This window comes from Malurus melanocephalus, unplaced genomic scaffold (assembly GCF_030028575.1).
Source record: "Malurus melanocephalus ecotype Western Australia unplaced genomic scaffold, MMel_1.1 scaffold_142, whole genome shotgun sequence".
Taxonomy (NCBI): Eukaryota; Metazoa; Chordata; class Aves; order Passeriformes; family Maluridae; genus Malurus; species Malurus melanocephalus.
Genome location: NW_026623374.1, coordinates 956,758 through 979,529, shown reverse-complemented (window position 1 = coordinate 979,529; position 22,772 = coordinate 956,758).

Here is a 22,772-nt window from a genome sequence, read left to right as displayed (position 1 = left end):
AAAAAAAAACAAAACCACAAACCCAGCAAAATTTCACACTTTTCCCTGCTTCAATAAAATGAGAAAGAAAGAGTCAAGGTAGAGGAAAAAAAGCCAAAAAACGCCTACACAGTTCCTGCTGACATGCAGATCAGACATGAAAGTAATTCCTATTTTATTGGGAATTAAGAATCATCTGAAAGATTTTTGAACAGTTTTACAGAATGTTCTAGGTGAAATGACTCAGGCTTGGAGGTGGGTCTTGATGGCATCCAGATCAGGGAATGTAACCGATTGCTGTGCCTGAGGCTCTTTTTGCAGTTTGAAGGCCTTAAGGAATTTTTTCCATSTGATCTGGATAAAACCATTCATGGCTGATGATTCATTACCAGTTARCTGTGTGCTGCCTTAAAACTCACCCATATTTCTGAAGAATATGCAATGTAATATTATGCCAGATGCATTTTAGAAGACTTTATAGATTGACATGCACACTTGCTTTTTCCTTCTGATCACTTAGAGAGTTAAAATTTCTTCTTCAGTTTCCAACATATCTTCTATTGTTTCAAGACACTTGTTATTTAGCTACCACCTTCTGACTACAGTAAAACAGTTAACAAAATTGAAAATAAATAAAATATCCACAGCAAAAATTAAACACCATACAACTCTGCCAGCTGTACATAATGTTAAAAGAAAAAATATATAAAGAAATATGCAGTCATTCACAAAACAAAATATTTATTTCAATGTGTGTGTAATTTTTACGAGGAATATATTTTCTATATCTGTACACAGTATTTTCTGAGGTTTCTTTGTCACAAAATTTTATTGAGAGTCAATAGAACCAAGAAAGTCCCAAAAACATTTTTTTCTTCAGTATCTCAAAAAATTAAAGTGGATATAATAGTGTGTATGCAGCAAGACATTAGCAGTGCAGTCACTGCATCCAGAAGTGAAGCTCCTCTCTAACTGTCCTTTAACCACTGAGAATTTTCAATTAAATTTCCAACCCACTTGCATGTGTGGAGATAGGATTTAGGTTAAAAAATCTCTCTGGATTCACACTGAAAAACTTTATAGGGTAGGAAAACTTTTTGGTAGGAAAACTTCACTCTCTTCATGACTAGTTTGTTCCCTTTATTTCTTACAGCCTCACTTTATTACTGGCTGTCCATGGTTATTCATAAATGATACATTCCTACAGAGGTCTTTAAGAATGTGTTTTTAGTAAACTGGGAGCTATAAATGAAGCAAATACAGTTTAAAATGACAATAATAAATATTTATAAGGACCAGAGACGTGTTCTTTTAAAATTGAATCTAGAAAGTTTTATTTCACAATGTCGGCTATTGGCATCATGAGCTAAAGAGAAATAATTGAATTCAGTCTTCCAAAACTTTAGAAGAATAGTTAAAATCCAGTCTAATCCAAATTGTGTAGGTCAGCCCCTACATGTACATTGTATAAATRTACAAGGAACTAATGATATTGAGCTGACTAATGCTAGGTATTTTTATAGCAGAATTGCTTCAACCTGAATCTGCAGAATTTTTGGCAGAAATATTGTCTACATTGTTTCTTGAGCCATTAATTACATATACAGAATATCATGTGATATCACAAGGAAGGATCCAAAAATTACTGAACTTTGAAGAGACAGAAGAAGAGTTTTATATAAAGGGTTTTATGTCATGGAAAGTGTGAGCATACTCCAATAATGGGAGATTTCTGTAATTAAAATCTAAAAGGTAGAGTCCAGTCTTGCTCTGAAATTCAGAGAYTGTGCCAGGTTTTGTGTGAGGAGGTGGCAGTGTCAAGCACAGAGACAAGTCCAGGAAACTCAGCTGAAGGYTTTGAGGAAGGCAGGCTGGCTGCAGTAAGATATTAAAATGTTCCATTCCAGCCAGTGCAGCACAAAGCTGACAGAAGGTTGGGTTGATTTTCACAAGGTGAAATGCTGATGAATACAGATGGGAAGCAATAATAGCAATAATAATAATTATGAGTCCTCCTGTGGGCTGTTTAGGCTCTTCCTTGCAATCACAGAGTCCTTACCTTTAGTGCAGTTAGAGAATTGGACACTTGATTGTCAAAAGAATTGTTTTGCTATATGTGTTCAGGGACTTTCCTATAACAGAAGGTCATCAGGGCTGGATTCAAGCTGTACCTCTGTGCTCCCCAATTATGAAGTGATAGTCTGGACCCAGCTGCGCACAAAAATTTATGAAAAAAAACCAAAACCAATCCAGTATTGCAGTGGTTTTTTTTGTTTGTTTGTTTGTTTTTTGTTTGTTTGTTGGTTTTTTTTGTTGTTGTTGTTTTGGGGGTTTTTTTGTTGTTTTTTGGTTTTTTGGGTTTGTTTTTTCTTTTTTTTTTTAATTAGGAATTAATAATTTTAAGGTTTGGTGGGTTTTTTTTTAAATTAGAAAAGTTGTTTTTTTTCAAAATTAAATTACTTTCAATACAAGGGACTTGTCCTTTGCAGCATGGTCCCATTTAGTGCCCCTACATGTACACATATGCATGTCAGCACACCGTCCTAATTTGACACAAACCTGGACCTTGCAAGAAGAAGTTCTGGGTTCAAACAAGAACAGCCATGAGCTCAGAAGTAAATTGTGCCTACATAAAAGTTGGTCAGAAGCTGGAATATGATCCAGACTTCACAGACACATTCCMCTGACTGGTCATTTAATGCTGTGGMCATTTYCYYCCAAGCTTTATTTTCTCCTCACAACTTACTTGACTTTTAAGGCCTTCRTTCTGAAATTAATCATGAAGCAAACTAAAATGCCAGGATCAGTTCAAGCAATGATTTTCAGTTGTATTAGTCCACCCACTCTGCTGTTCAATCTGGGCACTTTCCAAATTTATCCACAGAGAGAAGTGATGCTTGAGCTAAGCTTGGAATACTGAGGAAAAACCTGGGGAAAAAAAAAAAAAAAAAAAACCAAAAAAACCTGCTTCAAATGCAATGAGCACCAGAAATAATTTTTTGGTATATAAAACAAGTTCCACTCTGCTTCCATTGTGTGAGATGGTAAAAAGATCAATTTCTTACATTTCTTTCCTATTTATGTGTGTATTAATATGTTTGGTATTTTATGCCATGGTGCGAAGATGTTTAAACAAAATGCGACAATAAATATGTTAATTTGGGGAAAACAAAGTAGATGCTTTCCATTTATTTGAATATGCATATGAAAGAAGAGTGTATCAGAAAAGGGAATCTTACTTTATTAGAACCTTAGTTGCATTTTGGTTCTTAAAACCAAAATGCAACTAAGAAATAGGAGAATAAAAGGCGTTGTGAGCTTCTTTAATTTTAAAAAGTAAGGGGGGAAGATCTGAATATTACTCATCAGTCACAAATTAGGATTTGTGCCTTTCCATATAGATTTTAAAGCTTGACTGGGGAATAATTTATATCTTAAAAAAGGCTTTCTTTGTGGAAAAACATTAGTCATTATGATAAATTCCATGTAGTTCGAAAAAGTCTTTTGGATATCCATTAACCAATTTTTAAATTTTTTAATTTTCTTGAAAATGCCATAAATTTTTCTGCAGCTGGAAATTGTAGCTGRCTTTACAATAGCATTGGTTATAATGCATCACAGTGGGTATTGACTGAGTAACTTCAACTGCAAGGATATTAAAATTCTGGTCATTTTAGCATTTTAGTAGGTTTCACACTGATCTTGCTGTATCAAAATTAGCATATTTATTTATTGCGTGGTTGATTCTTCCATCCAGGGTGAAGTTCATTGCAGGTTTTGTGGGCCACAGCACAGATCAGCCACAGCTGAGTGACRGATTCTTTGGAAATGGAACAGAAAAACTCATTAATGAGCTCTTAATATCTACTGAGAGAACTTTGTTGGCAAATATCTCTGAAACAGTTTGTTCATTGTTGACATTATTAATCACAACAATATTCCTGAGGAATTGATGGATATGTATTTCATTGTTTTCAGTTTTATTATTGCTAGCCAGTTTTGTATCCCTAATGTCATTTTAATCTGCTTTTTACTGGTAGTTGAATGACTAATAGATACAGAACTCTGAAAAATGTCTTCTGCAGATGCAGAGCTCATCAGAATTCCAAGATTTCTTACAGATGACATTCGGAAAGTTAGACCTATTTCCTCAGCAAAGTTAAAGGGACCAAATATTCTGAATAATTTCCTTAAAATGCAAAAACAATACCACTTTTTCCTGAGAAATATAAATCCCATAACTCAAGTTTCACAATACTTTCAGGCTTAGTCTACTGGTTTAGTTGTAGTGAGATCCAAAATAATTTCTGTCTCCAATTAGCAGCTGTTGCATCTTTTCATCTGGTAAATATTACCGTGCTAAAGTGCCAGGGGCTTTTGTAAGGTTTGAAGAGGACGAGCAATAAAGGTAGATCATCATTAATCTCCTGGGTCACTTGCAGCTAAATCTGTATTTTCAGTAAAATTTGCTGGAGCATAAGAAATTATTTTGAAACTGAATACTGGAATTTAGGGGATTTAATRTCTTTATTTCTGTAGCTGGATTTATACCCTGAGACAACCAAGTTTTAGATTTCTGCTGAGTTAAGAAAAACAGCATTGGGAAAAATGRCTTCCATGTCTCAAATAAATAGCCTAAATATTGGTTAGTACCCATTATTCCTGGTTAGAGTATGGTCCTGTATTAGAGTCAATTAAAGCCATGTTCCAGCAGTAATTGGAATTCTGAGAATGTARCATGAAAATTGCTGTGTTCTCCATAACATTTTCAAGCTCAATAAATTTGGAAAATTTTAGACAAACTATATTCTCAGGCCTCCTCTTACCCCAGAACAATTGACTATGTCTTACAATGTCTTACTGTCTCCTTGAAGTTTAGCTATTGCAAATATTTTAGCAGCAGAATTATGACTGGTGCACATGGACCTCTGTCTCGATACTGTTATGCATATTTATGAGTTTAATGATTTACATCCAGTTATATCTTTTCCTGTTTTTAAGAAGTATCCTCACTGAAACAAAAAAAATGTCTCATTTAGCTCAAGGAGCTGACCTAAATTAATCACGGTCTTGCTGCAGAGTCATGAACTTTTTGTTTTAGAATCTTTCTTCGACTCTCAAAAACACAGGAAAAAACATTTATTGTCAGTTATGTGTCTGSTTAGTAATGAGGCAGTGATATGACTGCAGTTTATTAGGAGAAACACAGATTTTGTTCCACTGTTCCTTTCACTAAAGTATGCATTCATGAAACCAGTTGCATATATTGTCACTTCTGGAGTATCTAAAAGTGTTTTATAGAACTAAGTAGATTATTCTTAGCTGAGGTAAATTTAAGTCTTTTAATGAATTAAAATTTACTAGCATAAACTGTTCCAATGTTTTGTATCACAATATTATAGGAATCTTTCAGGAGCAAAAAACCATAAAACCCATTAATTTCTTCATATGTTAAAAAGCTACATAACAGTAATCCTGGTGCTACCTCTTTCTTTTGGCTTTTACTCTGCGTGAGTTCTACTGACAACTGAGAATTGTTGCAGCTTAAAGACATGCACTTATTCTATTTCCTTTAACAGAGAAAACACTAACTGTGTTTACTACAAATCATGGAGTTAAACCAAACTGCATAACAATAACACACCTCTCTGCAAAGGATATGGAAGTTTGGCTGTTGGAAAGCTGGRAAAACATTGGCAATCAAAAGCTACACGAAAGTAATCTTATTTTTATTACATACAAGGAACGTTTTCCCAGGAGTGCTGATGCCTGCCAGAAAATAAATAAGAAACTAGGATAAAGRAAAGAAGGAAAGATTACTTGATTTAAGGTGTTCGGCCAGGCTTTCCTTAGCTTCACATACCCAGAAGGAGTTGGGATTCTTCTGTGCTCAGCCATAATTGCTGGAAATGACGACGAAAAGACTTTGTTACAACCTAAACCAGAGCTGCAGGATCTCCACTTCTGCTGTATTATTCCATGTCCACGTTTCTAAGCTTTGGCTTTAACTCTGAAAGCCAGCACCCATTGCTTCTTAGGGARCTACTGCCTGGTGCCACTCCTTCAATCATTAGTCCTGTGATAAGATCAGAGTGACACTAAAAGAGAGGAAATAAATAAACAAAAGATGCTTATTGTTTCAAATGATAATAATAGACAAACTCACAAAAACGTCAGTGAAATGGGCACAGGTGACTTTGATACKGAATGGTTTTTGAAAGGACTAAAAGCCTGTCTGCCAGGAAGCCATGGAYGTGAAATGTTTGGAGTTATCATTCTGACTTTGGAAGAAGTCAAGGAACTCCTAGAGAGAAAGAAAGCCACTCTGAACACTCTGACCTGCATTCAGTTTGTTAAACAAGAAGCTGTCACCATGTGAACCAACTCTCTGCAGGGTCGTAGATAAGCTGATAACCAACCATAGCTAAAAGGCTGTTTCCCTGTTTTGGTGCCGACTCTTCCTGGGGCTAGCAGCAAGTTAGGGGCTGTAGGATGTTTTCAGCTTCTTGGACTGAAAAGGGCTGCTGAGGTACTGCAGTGTGGCTGTTCCTCCTGCASAGATGCAGATCAGGCACCCTCTAACAAGGCACTGCTGCCTCAAGCCATGAATTCCTCAGGAAAYTGCATGGGATGTCTTATACCTGCCACCTAGGATGCAAGTCCTGCCTGCCCTGCTCCCCTTTGGCCATCAGGAGCTGCAGTGCAGATGGATTTGTCTCYAAAGGTTGTTCACGCCTCAGGGAAGAGGCTGATAGGACAAGTCCTTCAGGGAATTACTGGAAAGGAAAGTGGAGGGAAAGTCAGGAAGCACTAGGTACTGACAGGTACCCGGTGTCAAAATTCCTGCTGCAGCTTTGTGGGCAGAGCYCAGATGGAATTCCAGGTCAGACACAGCCCTGGAATGGTCAGAAGGAGCAGGGTTGTGACAGAGCTGGAGACCAGCTGGGAATCCAAACAGAAAGGCCCATGGCCCTCCAGACCCTAAATTGGTATTAAAAAGACTAACAGGACTAAACCTGTCCAGACAGCCAGGACCTGCAGTTAGGTGAAATGAGGTATGTCAATATTTTATTTGCTTAATATTTCCTGTCGTTCTAATTGTAAACCTCGCAAAAGCTGCTATTTTCAAGACACCAACTTTTTATGAACTACAACAAGAATTTTCTTTTTTCCTCTGTAATTCAATGTGTCTTCTCAACTTACAAAAAGCCATGAAATAATTGGCTCAAGTTCAATTTGACCTTACAGTCAGTTAGGGGTCAGTTCTTCTTTTTACCTAAGCCAGTTTTCACATGTTTAGTTTAAGGATAGCAGTAAATGATGGAAGTACTTTTCTAATTGCAACTTCATTTCCATGTAAAGTGAAATACAGACTCTTAYTTGGGGATTATCAGACAAGCAGTTAAAGGAAAGATAGATGGTTTCTGTGGTTCCTTAAGGCTTTGCAAAATAAGATTGATTTCAGCCTTAATCTTTTTTGCTAAAAAAAACTAGTGGATAGTTTTTTTAAATTAAAAAAGACCACATTCCCTTCACATTCAAAAAGTAGACTGATGTTCCTTCACCTGTTAGATATAACATGACCATTGAAAAAACCCCATAAGAGCTACAACCCAAAACAAAACCAGACAAAAGATCTCTCCTTATTTCATATAATAGACTGGAAAAAAAAGACTTAAAATATTTCTGCTACTGTTACAAACTTCATTTAAAACAATTAACTCTACAGAAGGATTTGGGGCTTTTTGGTTTGTTTTTTGTTGGTTGGTTGGCTTTTGTTTTTGTTCAGATGTCTTTAAAGTATTTATTTTTTTTTTTCAGCCAGGGTATGAATTTTCGTGTTTACAGAATATATTGATTCCTATGCACAAAATTTCTAACCAGAGCATATTAGGAGCTCATCATCGGTATAGAGACATATCAGTTTAGAAAAATACATTAAGCTTTATTTCTCCATTTCCCTTGTAAATTTTAATGAGACTGACTACTGACTGCATCTGACTACTTAAAAATTCTAGAAAGGTGTTCAGAGCATCTGTGCATTCTTGAAAGGCAGCCAAGACATCATCAACACATCTCAGCCACAGTCTCTGTCAGCTTCGACAGCACAAGACTGTCCAGAGGATGATACGAAGACATTAGTAAATACTGGACTCAAATCTGTTTACAAGGGCTTAGTGACAGAAGGCAGCAAATAAAGTCACTTGTTGGAATGATGTGAGATTGTAGACAAGTTCTGGTTCATGCTCAGGCTCCATTATTATCCACAAAGGGCCAATTTGCTATGCCCTGTATCCAGTTGGGCACAGCAGCTCCGTTGTGATCTTCCCTTTGATGCAGGAACTGGAAAGCCAAAACCTTTAATAGAACACATCACCCTTCACGAAAGGAGAGGAGAGGTAAAAAAGAGGTCAGGGAGTGACAGAGACTCATTTGGTTGAACAAAGTCGTAGAGATGGGGAAGGAAGAGCAAAAGGAAGACATTTTTTCTCCTATCTGTAGAGTTCATGGGCTTGCATAGTTGTAAACACAGCATACAGATGGCGAGGACCAGTGTTAAAATAAGATTGAAGGTTGAAGCCGCTTGAGRAAGAAAAATGACACATGTTGAATTTATGCACCAATCTATTTAAATTAGAATAAAAGCCAGAGAAAATCTGTGGGTTTTTTCCTACCTGAGGTTCAGCAGGGCAGAGACACCAAAATAAAAAGCAGTGACCCCTGGATATAGACTACAGGYATTTTACCATTACCATCCCTGTCTCCTGAATCATGCCAGATCTTCAGATTGTGCAACACCCAACCAACAGCTAAAACCTTTGTCTTCACCTACCTATACTGTCTTTCTGTCATAGAGAAAATATTGATAATCTTTCATTTTCTGAGTCATTTTTTCCAGGCATAAACTTCCTGACAAATKAATCCAATAAAAATAATCTTTTAAAAACAACAGTCATATTGGCATCTAAGTGGTTCATCAGATGACCTTTGAAAAAGCATGGGACAGAGAGAGCAAAACACCACAAAATATGCATTTTCTGGTAATTAAATTTTTGTATGTTTTGGAAGAAAGGAAGAACTGTTCTTTGAAAAATATCATTACTAGTCTTCTTGGGAACATAAATTTTGTTAGAACATTGTTTTCAACCTAGAGGTAGTCAAATAAAAACATTCTTCTGCATTTTGAGAGAAAAAAAGCACTCAAGTAAAGATCTGAATGTCATTCATTACAGCTATTTTTTTTAAAAGTTTTAGCCAACAGTCTCCTATTAAATATGAATAGGAGAGAAACTGAATAAATGACAAATCTGCTAATTTTACAACCATTGTTTTGACTCTAGTAATGGGAGCTTTAGACTCCTCCCTCATAACAAAAATTGACACAGCTGTATAAAGTCACCCATTGCTGTTGAGACTTGGTTGTTCTCAGCTGTGCATCTGGCATGTCATTTCAGAGAAGTTAAGTTAGTGTATTTATAGGAAAGAATTTCTTTAATGGCCTCTGTGCTAATAAAGAATTATTGGATTTGAACTCTGCTCCACCACACCCACTCCCTTCCTTTGCTAATACATTCCTTCCTCCTTTGACAAGTCTGGTAATCTTGCCAAGGAAATAAAAGAGGGAAAAAAGCAGCACTAAGGATTTCCAGTTTGAAAAAGGATGTATTAATCTTTAGGGATTCTGGTTCTCAGAACTCTATATATCCAAGGGACAACTTGAAGATGTCTGTCCTACAGTGTAAAAAAAGCATCTGGAACACAAAACCTTCGTATCTAGCTTAAAAATGAAGGCACATAATGTATTCTTTTGTTTTCTCACCCTGTCTTTCATTCATTCACAGCTGTTTTTCTATCATTATCCCATGATAAAAATGATCCTTTGCTCCCTTTAAGGCTTTAATTTTGCATAGTCCACTATGAACCTTCCCCTACAAACCATTTACAGCTGTGTAGTAGCCTCCTTTTCCACTACACAGAGAAGCTGCAGTGGGACTGATCTSAAAACACTCTTTCCCTTTCCCTGGAAAATCTCTGAGACACTCTGAGACACAGATTTCAATATAGGAAATGAATAAGGGGCAATAAAAAATAGCATAAATTCACAATTTGTCTGCTCTTGAAAGACCAAAGTGAGAAGACATCACTTAATTACAGCTTTCATGATCAATGATGGATTCTTACCAGCAGTGTTACAGATAAACCTGGCACAGTGGAAAGACTTTACAACAGATTTGCAAGATAACCTCTGATTTTTCTCCTATTTGAAACTGCAAATACTTCATTTCTCCTTTCTGCAGTTGTCAGCTACAGGCCCAAGGAAGAAATCCAAGACTTGTGTTGCTGAAAGTCCTCTTCAAAATTATGCTCATGATTTCCACGGTGTTTTTCATGCCAGTTGATGAATCTTAATGTTGAAGTAACCAGATTATAAAATACAATGGAAACCTTTGATCTTGCTAATGTTAGGAAAAATCAGCATCTRTAGGCACCGCTAGCTGTGCTAACATCAATARGACTTAAGATAATATTCACTTGTAATCTYCTGCCTAATAAAGAGAAAAACTGACTGAATATCAGTTAACACACTAAGAATTGTCTTACGGTCATCTCATGCTATTCTGYCATTGCACCCCTAGATGTGCCAAGGGAATTTACCATTATGAATTTCAAGACAAATGAAGAAAGTTCCAGGTGCTCCAGCTGCTGTTGAAGGCACCAGGTAGTGTAGATTGTCTGACAGTCTAACAGAAGTGAAAACCGAGCACAAATTTCATGAGAAAGCAGGCACCAGCAGCTGGCATCTACTTCCAAATCTTTATGTTTACCAGAGAACGGCACTTGTCAACAGAGGAAGGCAAAAGATAAGACATCTGGTAACTCACCGTGGTCTTCAGGCAGCTATTCTAGAGAAGGGGGCTCCCTTCAGGGAATGTTYTGGGCTTTGCTTCTTCTAATCCTAGAAACCAGAGTGGTGAATTTTAAATAGAAATCACACATTCTAACTTAAATACTTTCCATCAGGCCCATGACGTCAGTTTGCTGATAGAATCAATCTCCATATATTTATAGCAAAAATATTACCCAAGCTAATGGTAATTTAAAAAAAAAAACAAAAAACTTCATTACATACATCTTTATAAATCAACAAAAATGTTATAAATTATTTCAAAAAAGCCAAACTCAAGTCTGGTCATGCTGACAGTTGAGTCATACACATAGAAAGAGAGTAAAATATAGCATTGATGCATCACAATTATATGTATCATGAAAAGCCATTTATTTCGTGGAATGACTTTTCATTAATAAGAGCCAAGTAGTTGAGTTTWTGCATTCTCAAAAAAAAACTTTCAAGCAAACATTTCAAAATGAAAGCTTATCTTAGAACTGTATTTGGAGAAACCAAACTGTAAGGGAATTGCAAACTAAAAGTGATTATTTGGCTTGCATGGTTTGGTAGAATCAGAATTCTAGTTTGGTTGCTGGAAAGCTTTCTATCTAGAATGGAAAGATTCCAACATCTCTCAGAAGTAAACAGAACCAACATGTTCTTTAACTGGTACTTTACCTCTCAGAATCCCCCAGGCCCACCCTGCACTATAGGCGGGATTGAAAATTATATAGTTCTGTGAAGAGATTGAACWAGGAAAGCTCCTTACTCATCTGAAAATGAAAGTACTTATTTTAATTGTGAGAAATATCAGAATACACATGCAGCTTATGTACTACTACTTTACTTCTTAAAAGCCAAGCTACCTGATCTGGAGGTCTCTGAAGTCAAAGGAAATTGTGTCATTCCACCTTCTGATCTTCAGATTTGCTTAGCAGTGTGTCAAACCCAAATGTGGGTGGAAAGCAAAAAACCCAAAAATCTTGAAGAAATCATTACAACAATATGAATCTCTGCATCTTTCAAATAGTTTGTTCAATTTGCTTCAAATACAAAATAAAGAAAAGCACCTTGTTGAAAAACAAGATATGCAAAAATTCTGGATTGGTTGTAATGGAGTAAGAGGAAAATGTAAATCTGTAAAGACAGGTTGTTTACTTATACTGATGGAAAGATTACAGTTAACTTACTGCTCTTGGAAAAATTGCCTGAGTTAATAGCTCATTGACATGTTAAAAATATCTTCAGTATTTAGTTAAACAGCACATTATGGACTATTTATAATTTATTTTCCTTTCATTCTTTTTTCTACTGCACATTAAAAGTAGTCTTCAATTTAAATATTCTCATTTTAACTGAAGACTTGATCAGGACAATGAAAGTTTTAAACCTTCATTTTTTTTCAATTACATAGTATATTGTCGACATAAAATTGCATTCTGTCCAAGAATACAATGATCTCAACACAGTTTCAATGTGAATTTCACACTCTGAATCAGTTGAAATTGAATTTCATGTTAAGGGTCATTAACTCTGTTTTTTCATTTGTTCTAAATGCCCTGCACAAGGTGCAAAGATGGAAAGACTCTGACCTGTTGGAGTGAGCCTGGAGGAGGCAACAAGAAGGTTAGAGGGATGGAACACCTTGGCTGTGAGGAAAGACTGAGAGAATTAAGTTTGTTCAGCTTGGAAAAGAGACACCTTAGGGGTGATCTGATCGCAGTGTTCCAGTGCCTGATGGGAGCCCCATCCAGCCTAGCTTTGAACACTGGAACATCTGAACACAGGGATGTGGCATCCACCACCTCTCTGGGCAACCTGTTCCAGTGTCTCTTTACCCTCATGGTAAAGAATTTCTTCCTTATATCCAATCTAACCTTATCCTGTTTCAGTGTAAAGTTGTCCTATCACCCCAACCCTTGTAAAAAGTCCCTCTGCACCTTTTTTGTAGGTGCCCATAGTGCAAGGCTGAAGCTGTCCCTGGAGCCTTTCCATGTTGACCAACCCAGTTATTTCAACTTTTCATCACAGGAAAAGTGCTCCATCCCTGTGACCATCTTGGTAGCCTTCTCTGACACTTCTTTTGATGCAGCTGTTTGGCTCTCTGRGCATCAAGCACATCTGGCTGGGGCATGTCCAGCCTCTCATTCACCAGGACCCCCAAGTTCTCAGCAGGGCTGCTCTCTATTCCTTCATCCCCCAGCCTGTAGCAGGTGCTGTCCTTACCCCAGGGCAGCCCCTTGCACTTTACCTGTTAAATCACGTGAAGTTCCCATTTTTTCTTCCAGTTTGAGAAAATACTTGAAAGATTAGAGAAGACTCTGGAAGAAACCACCTCATACTTCAGKAAGGGCTCTGCCAGTCAACTGAAGTGGGCACCTGGGCTGGGAGCATTAGCTCCCTGTGTCTCTGAACACCCAATTACAAAAGGTGTTTTCTTCATCTTGTATATCAGAATTAGTTGGGAAAAAGGAAAAGAAACTTCAGAACATTGCTTCTCAGGTCAAACACCAAGTTTTTACAGGAAAAAACTGAAACTTCCTCCCTATCTTTAGACATGTTAATAGTGTCATTATTGAAAGTTTCACTGCTGGCAAAAAAAAAAAAAATGAAAGTAGAAAGAGGAACCAACATTGGCAAGGTACCCAGCTGGATCCCCCCTCTTCAGTTCTGGCCAAACATGTCAAACGTTAAAAACTTTGCACAATTGGTTTTCTATTTCATCAATCCATTTTYCCATACATTTCTGGTTAAAGGCTCTAGAGGTCCAAGTCAGAACTTCATATTGGAAACTGTCATTGGTCCTTGAATAGTTTTTAGAGGGAATAAGAAATATTGATTGATTGAAAATTTCCATGGGGCTGTTGCATTAAAGCAAGAAATTAATTGCATATATCTACAGATATATTTATTTTGCATGACTGCATGACTACATGACAAAATTATAACAATTTTGCATGTAGAAAATGGCACTAAAGAAGAATTTGCGCTGGCAAYTTTTCCCAGAGAAATCTTATGCTCACATCAGCATGGGTACTCTTCATAGAGCTCTGTGGTAATACAAGTTTCCTTTTAGTTTGGTTTTTACATTTCTTACAGAACAAGAACCAACTCTTTAGTGCAGAGGCAGGTCCTTGTGTGTGGTGTGAACTCCTTAAAGACTTTTCCCATGTTATTTACTTAGACCATAAAATCATCTTTCCTTATTAAAGTTTAATTACTAATTATGTCTTAGTTGAGTCCATACATTGTAATCCAAACACTGAACATGTCAAACARTAAATTGGAACACAACTGTGATGACAAAGAAGCAACTTTTCAATATGTCTGGCACTGAACACATYTTGTGTCCTTTTATTTTTTATTACTTTATTATTTTTCAAACTCAGGAATATCATTTTAAGGCTGGAGACCACTCAAGCAAAGGTTTAGGGGTTTTTTTTTAATAACAATTTTGAGTAATTTGTTATGAAATTGAAACAAATGGAGAACCAGAGTTTCTTTAATTAAGATAAATATGGATGCTATTAAGATCTAAATACTGATATACTGTATTTAAAAGTTAACAAAAGAGACTGAGAAAAAAACTACCTCTTAGAACTTTGGAATAAAGAAAGCAAGAAAGCTCACATTTGAATGTRACAATATGTTCATGAAATACTGGACTGTTTTACATTGGAAATTCGCCTCAGATGTAACTGACTGCAGTTTTGCAATGGCAATGAAATCATGGCTGGTAATCACCAGTGGGAATTTTTTCCTGCTGGCTGGAATCCCAGAGCTCAACAGAAAAATGAAACAAGCAAGTCCAGCATTTGGAATTATACTGGAATAGGGATTTATTTGAAAACTGTCTGGAGTTTGACCTGCTAATTAACTCCTATTTTAAGAATTTAAAARGAAGATGGGACTTCTGTGGGTGTGATCTCTGCTACTCTATAATATTCATGTTAAAGCAGCAAAAAGGAAATGCTGTACTAGAGAAAGGCAGAATATGCAGCTTACTGATTCCCTTCTGCCTTCACCACAGAAATGAAACTTATCTGAGTGAAACAGCTTATGAAAAAATCCCCCACACCCAGTTGATTTTATATATAGCTCTTACTTGAGATCTYGTCAAAGAGAAGAAAAGCCTATTTGATATTCAGCTACCTCTTCAAAATATGTTTTCGCATCAGTAATGCACRATACATTTGGAGATGGTCACATTTCAGTTCTTAATGGACCTGATCTGGCATAACACTTGRGACCATTCCAGAATAAATTATTGAGGGCAATTCCTTCAGACATAATTCTTGAGTCCTTCAATAGATTACTAAAATAAAATAACAACAAAAAATCCCAAAATAAAAAATATCCACTTATTTTTCATATTAATTGAAGACATATGAGGTTTTTTGTTTAGTTCTAAATTTGATTTTCTGAAGTGGTTCATGATATCCATTGATTTTAAAATCCTCTTATGGTACATTCTGCTATTAATTCTGGTGATTCTTTCTCTTTTTTTTCCTTTAAGACCTTAATCCTGTTTCAGTAGACAGAGGTCTCACCTACGTGACAGGTTAATTTGCAATATATTMTTGAATTCTTGAGAATATTTATTTAATTAACTAAGATTAGACATGCAAGTYAGTTGAAACCTTTAAACAATCCTTATTGGATTCCAATGTAGAAAAGTTGGAAGGTTTTTTTATGCCAAATGAATTATACAAGTGTTCATCTTCAGATGAATTAACTGAATATGAGTGATGATATACTTTTCACACATAGAGAGACTTAGACATCTACTTCAATTTATCATAATACCCCTTTAACACTAAGGAGAGATGAATATTTAGAGTAGAAATGTGTCACTGTATGATTGCCAAAATAATTTGTGCTGTGCATAGCACCCAAGAGCAGCAAATCCTACTTCACTTATTTTCTATTTGTCCTTGTCTCTTGAAGAATCATTTGGTTCCTAAATCCTCCCTCTGACTTTAAAAAGTAGTCTTAAAGCTAGACAAATTTATGGTTGTTTTATGCCAAATGAGCTCCTAACATGCATGGCTGCTGGAATTACAGAGACTCAGAAAATGATACACTCGGTATATTGTYAGAACCTAATATTCATGGGGAACTGAATATGCTCAAATCCTCAAAGAGCAAATTYTAAAATGAAAACATTTGCTCTGCAAATAGCAGCGTTTTGGAGGGTATGGAAAGGACATTCTGGTTTGTAACTCGGATACTTTTTGGACGGTTCATGCTAACTGCCTCATTTAAAAGATGAAAGGGTATCACCAGTGTAAACAAAACCTGTGTGAAGCAAACAGCCGATTCATATTAAGGGAGCTATAAGTGATCGAACGGGCAATGGAGCATGCTGTGAAAATGATAAGATTTGCATTCTTTTCTGAGAACTTCAGAATTAACCCACAATGGCTCTCCCGATTACAGCCCTTCAGTAGCAGCACTGGATATATTATCCTTAGATGTCAAAGGAGATTTTGAAACCTGTTAGTTGTGTAACAGTAATTAATGTGACAGACAGCTCTTTGCAAGCTGGATCTGAAAGACTTTACAGGGAGCTGATGTCAACTGGTGGAAAGGACAAGCTTAAAAGAGTTGTATCCACTGCTACCCGAGATGGTAATACTGGTCTCCAGTATGTTAATGTGTCTGTATACACATACTCACACAAATATTCACTCCAAGTTTAACTGTATACCTATATTTGYTAATGTTTAAAATGTAAAGATTTAAAAGGAGAGAAGTCAAGCTATAAAATACCTCCATTATGGCACAAAATTGATTAAATGCATTACAATAACAGCAAAAATATACATCAAGTGGAATGTGATGTAACATTTCTTGTTCTTTTGGGGAATTTCATTCTTTCTGAGCAAGATTAAATGCTGTGAACTGTGGCACAATATTCTCAATAATGATAAAAGCATGAAAGTACAAAGACTGACGGATATGATGAATGATGTCTGACTGAAAAAGTCAGGGATCCTGTGAAAAATTATGCAACTGAAACTGATGGCAGGGTTAAAAAAGACTGGCTGAGTGATGAGTACCATGCAAAGGGACTCATGTTTCCAAGCCAGAGACACTTTAGAACAACACAAGTGGTGAATACACTGGAGTTATGGAGGTAAGAAATTAAAGTTGTAGCTGCAATTCCAAATTTTTCACATCATAATTTCAGTTATTKCTTGGCTTTGTCCTTCTAAGACTTTCCAGTTAATGTTGGATTTTCCTTCTTATTTTTTTTCTTTCTTTCTTATATTCTTTCTTGATTTTGCTCTTTAAGCCCAAATTTAGAATGCAGAGAGTTTGAGAAATGGTTAAGATAAAAGGACCTTCTATCATGCAGGCCAAGTGTGTGATATGATTCAGGTTTTTCTTACTCATAGGTTCAGTCCTAGCCCAAAACTGTAATTTTCCTTTCTTAATTTCCATTGTAAAATGCTAAAATCACAGGGTTTGGAGCAATTTAGCTTGGGAAGGACCTCTGCTGGTCATCTGGTCTAACCACTTCCCAAGGCAACAGTCCAGTTTTGAAGATAGATCAGATTTTTCCAGCTCTTGCTTGCTCAGTTTTTATATCTCTATGAGTGGAAATGCCAAAACCTCTATGGACAACCCTTTCAACCATGGTCTTYATAAAATAAAAATTTAAATATCCAGTCAGAATTTCCATTGCTTCAACTTGAGTCTGTGTTCTCTTATCCCCATTCTAGGTGTTTCTGAGGTGAGCCTAACATAGACTCAGGCTGAATAGTCCTAGCTCTCTCAGCTTCTTCTCAACACTCCAAGTCCTTAATGATCATCACAGACCCTCACTGAACTTATTCCAGTTTGTCCATGTCTCTCTTAAACTGGGGAAGGATCCCTGTAGCTGATGCTCTGCCCAAGGCAGCCCAGGATGCTGTTGGCCTTCTCTACTGCACGGGTGTTTTTCTGGCTGATATTCAGCTTYGTGTCCATGAGGAGCTCCAGGTCCCTTTATTCACAGGAATGTGAAGCATTACCTAATGCCCTTTTACAATATTTGAGGAAAGGAGGTAATTTTATACATGTCAAATACAACACTAGAAGTCATACTCTAGGGTCATCAAAAGCATACCATTGTGCAACGAGGAAACTCGRAGAAACATTTGAGTSTGCACTTASTGTGTTAAATTTTTATTTCTAGCTTGCTGAGGGACAAACTGGAGCTCTTTTAATCTTATCTACAGTTGTTCAAAATYAATATCAAATAYATAATTATGAATTTGCTAATATTTTCTTTCCCTTTTGGGCAATGTAGTACCAAATATTATAAAATTAGTTAGGACATATTTATAATGTGGAAACATCACAGAGGTTCACAGCAAGTGAAAAACTTGACATTTCATTATTTCTTAGGTATTGATCTATGAACTGTACTTTTTACTTTCTGTTTGGCAATATAGCAGTAGGGAAGAGGTCTGTGCTTCCAAGGGAATTAAAGGCAGTGGTTTGTACCAATTTACATTGCTAATAAAAGATGAGTGTCCCTCCCCCTCTCCCCCCAAATGATCATCAAAATCAGAAGCACAGAGGAAACACTGTACCTGTAAGAGGTTTTATGTATAAGAAACAGATGTGGATAAATTCCATATATTAAAGATACATAATTTTAAAATGTTACAGAACAACTACACTGAAAAGCTATATTACAATAATATTCCACTGGGGAATGATTTTATAATTCCCCATAAAGCTTTCAAGTCCCTTGTTGTTATTTTCAAATTATGCTGTCTCTGTCAGTAATATGCKAAGACATTAAAGAAAAATCCAATAAATGTTTCATAAAACTATGCAAATTAACAACTAGGCTTAATCTTCCAGATTTATGAAATTTTATATAGTAGCTCTAGTTACAATTAAGTTTAATGTCAGAGGCCAGCTATTCAGAAGAGCAAGTGAAARTTTCATTGACTGTATTACAAACCTAACACTTATAACTGATTACAGATGGAATTATAGCACCACAAGGAATGAAAAAGTAATAAGGCTATACCATCCTCACATTGCTAATAAAGTTCTAGGGAGAGAACTTAATGGTACAGAGGTCTTGACCATCTCTTGTGCAGGCAAAAATTCCAACAGCACATTTCTGAAGCATGCACTGATGAAAACCCTACTTAATAATAAAGGAACAGAAAAATATTTGGAGGATAGTTATGAACATCACATCCTTTTCTCCGCTCCTTTGCTCTCACTTTCCAAAATGAAGTCTGCTGTATTCTGCTTGCTGTAATTACAAGAGTAAAACTGTCATCTCAGTCTCACAGGTGTGTCTGTCATGAGCTCTCCGGAAATATGCTGATCTTATGTGTATTTGAAGATTTGGCTCTTTATCCAGAACTCTCTGTTCTCTGCTGCAGAAAGACAAGCTACTGCAGATCTTCYTTGCACTCTGGGTCTTTATGTTCCTTGCAGACACATGGACAAACACACATTCTCCATAAAAATATAGTTCCCTTCAGGGAACTAGCAAGTGACATTAAAAAGCACTAGAGCACACTGTCAGAAAAACTTGCAATACAGGCTACATGAAAAGTTTACTTAGAGGAGAGAAAATTTCACTGGATTCAAATATAATTCTGCTAATAAGGAACTCCAAAGATCTGGACCAAAATATATCTAAATTTATATCCTGATAAATGTTGCTTGTATGCATTGCTCCTTGTTGATAAGTTATTAGAATGCGTAATAATGTCAATTGATTGTCTCAGTCAGACTGACAGCATGATGTGTCATGTTGCAATCTTATTATAGAATATCCTGAGCTGGAAGGGATCCACAAAGATCATTGAGTCCAACTCCTGGCTTTACACAGGACCACACCAAAAATCTCATCTTGTGCCCAAGAGCAYTGTCCAAACACTTTTTGAACTCTGTCAGTCTTGGGGGCATGACCACTTCCCTAGGGAGCCCATTTTAGTGTCCAATCACCTTCTGCACAGTGAGACTTTTCCTAAAAATCAACCTAAACCTCCCCCRACTCAGCTTCAGGCCATTTCCTTGGCTCCTGTCCCTGGTCACCASRGAGTAGAGATCAGTGCCTGCCACTCCTCTTCCTCTCATGAGAAAGCTGTAACTGCAATGAGGTCTCCGCTCAGTCTCTTCCAGGCTGAACAGACCAAGTTCCTCCTTCCTTCTCCTCAAGGCCATTTTCCATATTTTTAGATGATTTCTATCAGCTTTATATCCCGCTTAAATTGTGGCACCCAGCATTTGAGGTGAGGTCACCCCAGATCAGAGCAGAGCAGGACAATCCCCTCCCTTGCCCAGCTGGTGATGCTGTCCCTGATGCCCCCAGGACAYGGGTGGCCCTCCTGGCTGCCAGGACACTGCTGGCTCATGTTCAACTTTGACCAGGACCCCCAGGTCCCTTTCCACAGGGCTACTCCCCAGCCTCTTTGTTCCTATTCTGTGTGTACACAGATTTGCCCTACCCCAGGTGCAGAATCTGGCTTATCTGGCTCATCTGACTGCTGCTGAGCTATTGTTGTTCTGATGTCAGTCTTGTACTGACAGAATTTTGGTCTGAAATCAAAGAAGTTTCGCAACAGAACTGCAGTAAACTTAACAATGTATTTGAAAATGAGATAATTGTACTTCTTAAAAGGGAATAGCAAACACCACCAAGTACAGTAAGTTTGAGGATTCCTCAGATAGTTTTCCCTGTTAGTGAACCCTGCTGCCAAATGACAGTTCCTGCATTTCTCCAGGCTCTGATCTCTAATTCAGAGCCACGATAGCAAGTCTGCCTCTCTCTCTGCAAAACAACTCCAACATCGTTCCAGCGTGTTCTGTCTTTTGATTATCTGCACGTGCTCTCACAGCAAGCCTAGCATTCCTTCATCAATCTGAGCAAGAAAAGGAAAGTAAAKAAGTTCATGACTATATCTGTGTTTAATGACCCAAGAAAAGTGACACAAAGAAAGTGTGACGTATAGTTCACCATACTGTGAACTGTCTGTATCTGGTTCCTTTAAACAACCAGTGGAAAACCTATTTTAAGTCATGAAATCACTGTCTTTCATGATGCTGATGGAGCAACAGCATTTATCAGCAGTTACATGGAACTCTTTAAACAGTTTCCTTGGAATCAATTGTCACAGTCTTTTAAACCTCAATAATGCCAGGATTTCTCTCTCTGAGTGTTGCAAAATAGAATCCATAAAGAGACATTAAGACCCTACATTCTGATGTATATGATCATGTTATCAGATATTATAATAATTCTTACAAAAAGGGATTTGTAGGTGTGAGAAAGTATTTACTACACATCACTCACTGTCTCTTCTGAAATGTTTTTTTGAAAAAGGTTCATTACCTGTATTCACGTTACTGGTATTCACTGGAAAATTTCAAATATCTAAGCGTAGAAATTATGGAACTAAAACATATCCTTAGGTGGTTATGCTGGTGGTAAAATCTTTAAATAAAGGTCTGTTAAAACATAAAAACATCTGTAACAAGTCTGAACTACTCCACATTGATGATCATGTCACACAAGAAAAAGCAGCCCTGGAAGAAGATCCACTCTGGATGTCCATATAATTCCTCTATATAACTTCACTAGAAAATTCTTCATTTGTTTTTAAACAAAATGAAACCAACAAAACTACAGACTATCATCTAAGCCTGGAAGTCATGTTCTAAATTTAAAAAAGGTGTTGACATTCTAGACTGCAAGTATTGACCCTCTACTAATAGCAATCACAAAACACTACAGTGTTACATGATGGGTCACTGTTATAACTTACATTTACCTACCTTAACTGAATCCTACAAGACACAAAATTCTTCCCCATTGAATAATTCAGCTCTTTGTCTAGACTGTCCATGAATTTCTCGATAGGCAATTCATGTTGCTGATCACAAGTGACATTAATACACCAGCTGTCATGTAATGCATTTAAACTTGCCTTTTACTGTACAATGCAAATGTGTTTTCTCTGAGCATTCCGAGTGCAACTTAACAGCCAGGCAGGAAATGGGATAATTGGTTAAAGGGATTCACAGTGTGCTATTAGTATTTTTATAGCTGCTGTAATTTTATTGTGTATTTGACTTATGAGGGAGAGGAAAAATGAAAAGGCATTCTGTGTCTTTCCAGTCCCTCTAAACTGTTTTGCAACCAGAAATTAAAGTGCTGACTAAGAAGCTATAATGAACCKTAGGAATAATCATGAATATTTTTCCTGATTTTGCATTTGTATTAGTCTCAACTACAGGAGAAATATTACAAGAGCATGTTTTTACCAGCACTTAGAGCCCTATTAGGAGTTGACACCGTTATAAATGTTGTCATTAAAGCCCTATATAGATAAGAAAAAWGAAAATCTTCTAAAACTAAGGAAGAACATTAACTGAAGAAACTTTACTTTGAATATAGAAAGTTTCTGCGGCAAGTTGCCTAGTTGAAATTTCCTTCACAATTTTTATAGCATCTTTCTGCAGTTTCCTTTAGTGTGGCATTCTGTGTGGCATATTGTGTGTTCTARGAGATAACTGTTAGTCAGATCCAGGTTTTTTACCCAGATATAATACTTACAGAAAACAATGGGGTCTGCCAGAGCAAATGTAAAATGGAGGATCAGGCACACCGAAAGGAGCATCRGAATAGTGCAAACAGTAATGGAGAGCTGAACATTGAGAAGATGCAAATTTTTCATTTATTTTCCTCATGCACATTTGTATTCTGACCTTTTTCAACTGCTTTAGAAACAACCACAGATTCAGAATGTCTAAACAACACCAGCTATTTTATATCTCCTTCCTAGCCCTTTGACAGGGTTAAGAGACTGCATTTTTGTGGAAATCTAAATAGAGGAAAATTGAAATGAAGTACAATTTTGAAACTCTCTAATCAGATTAA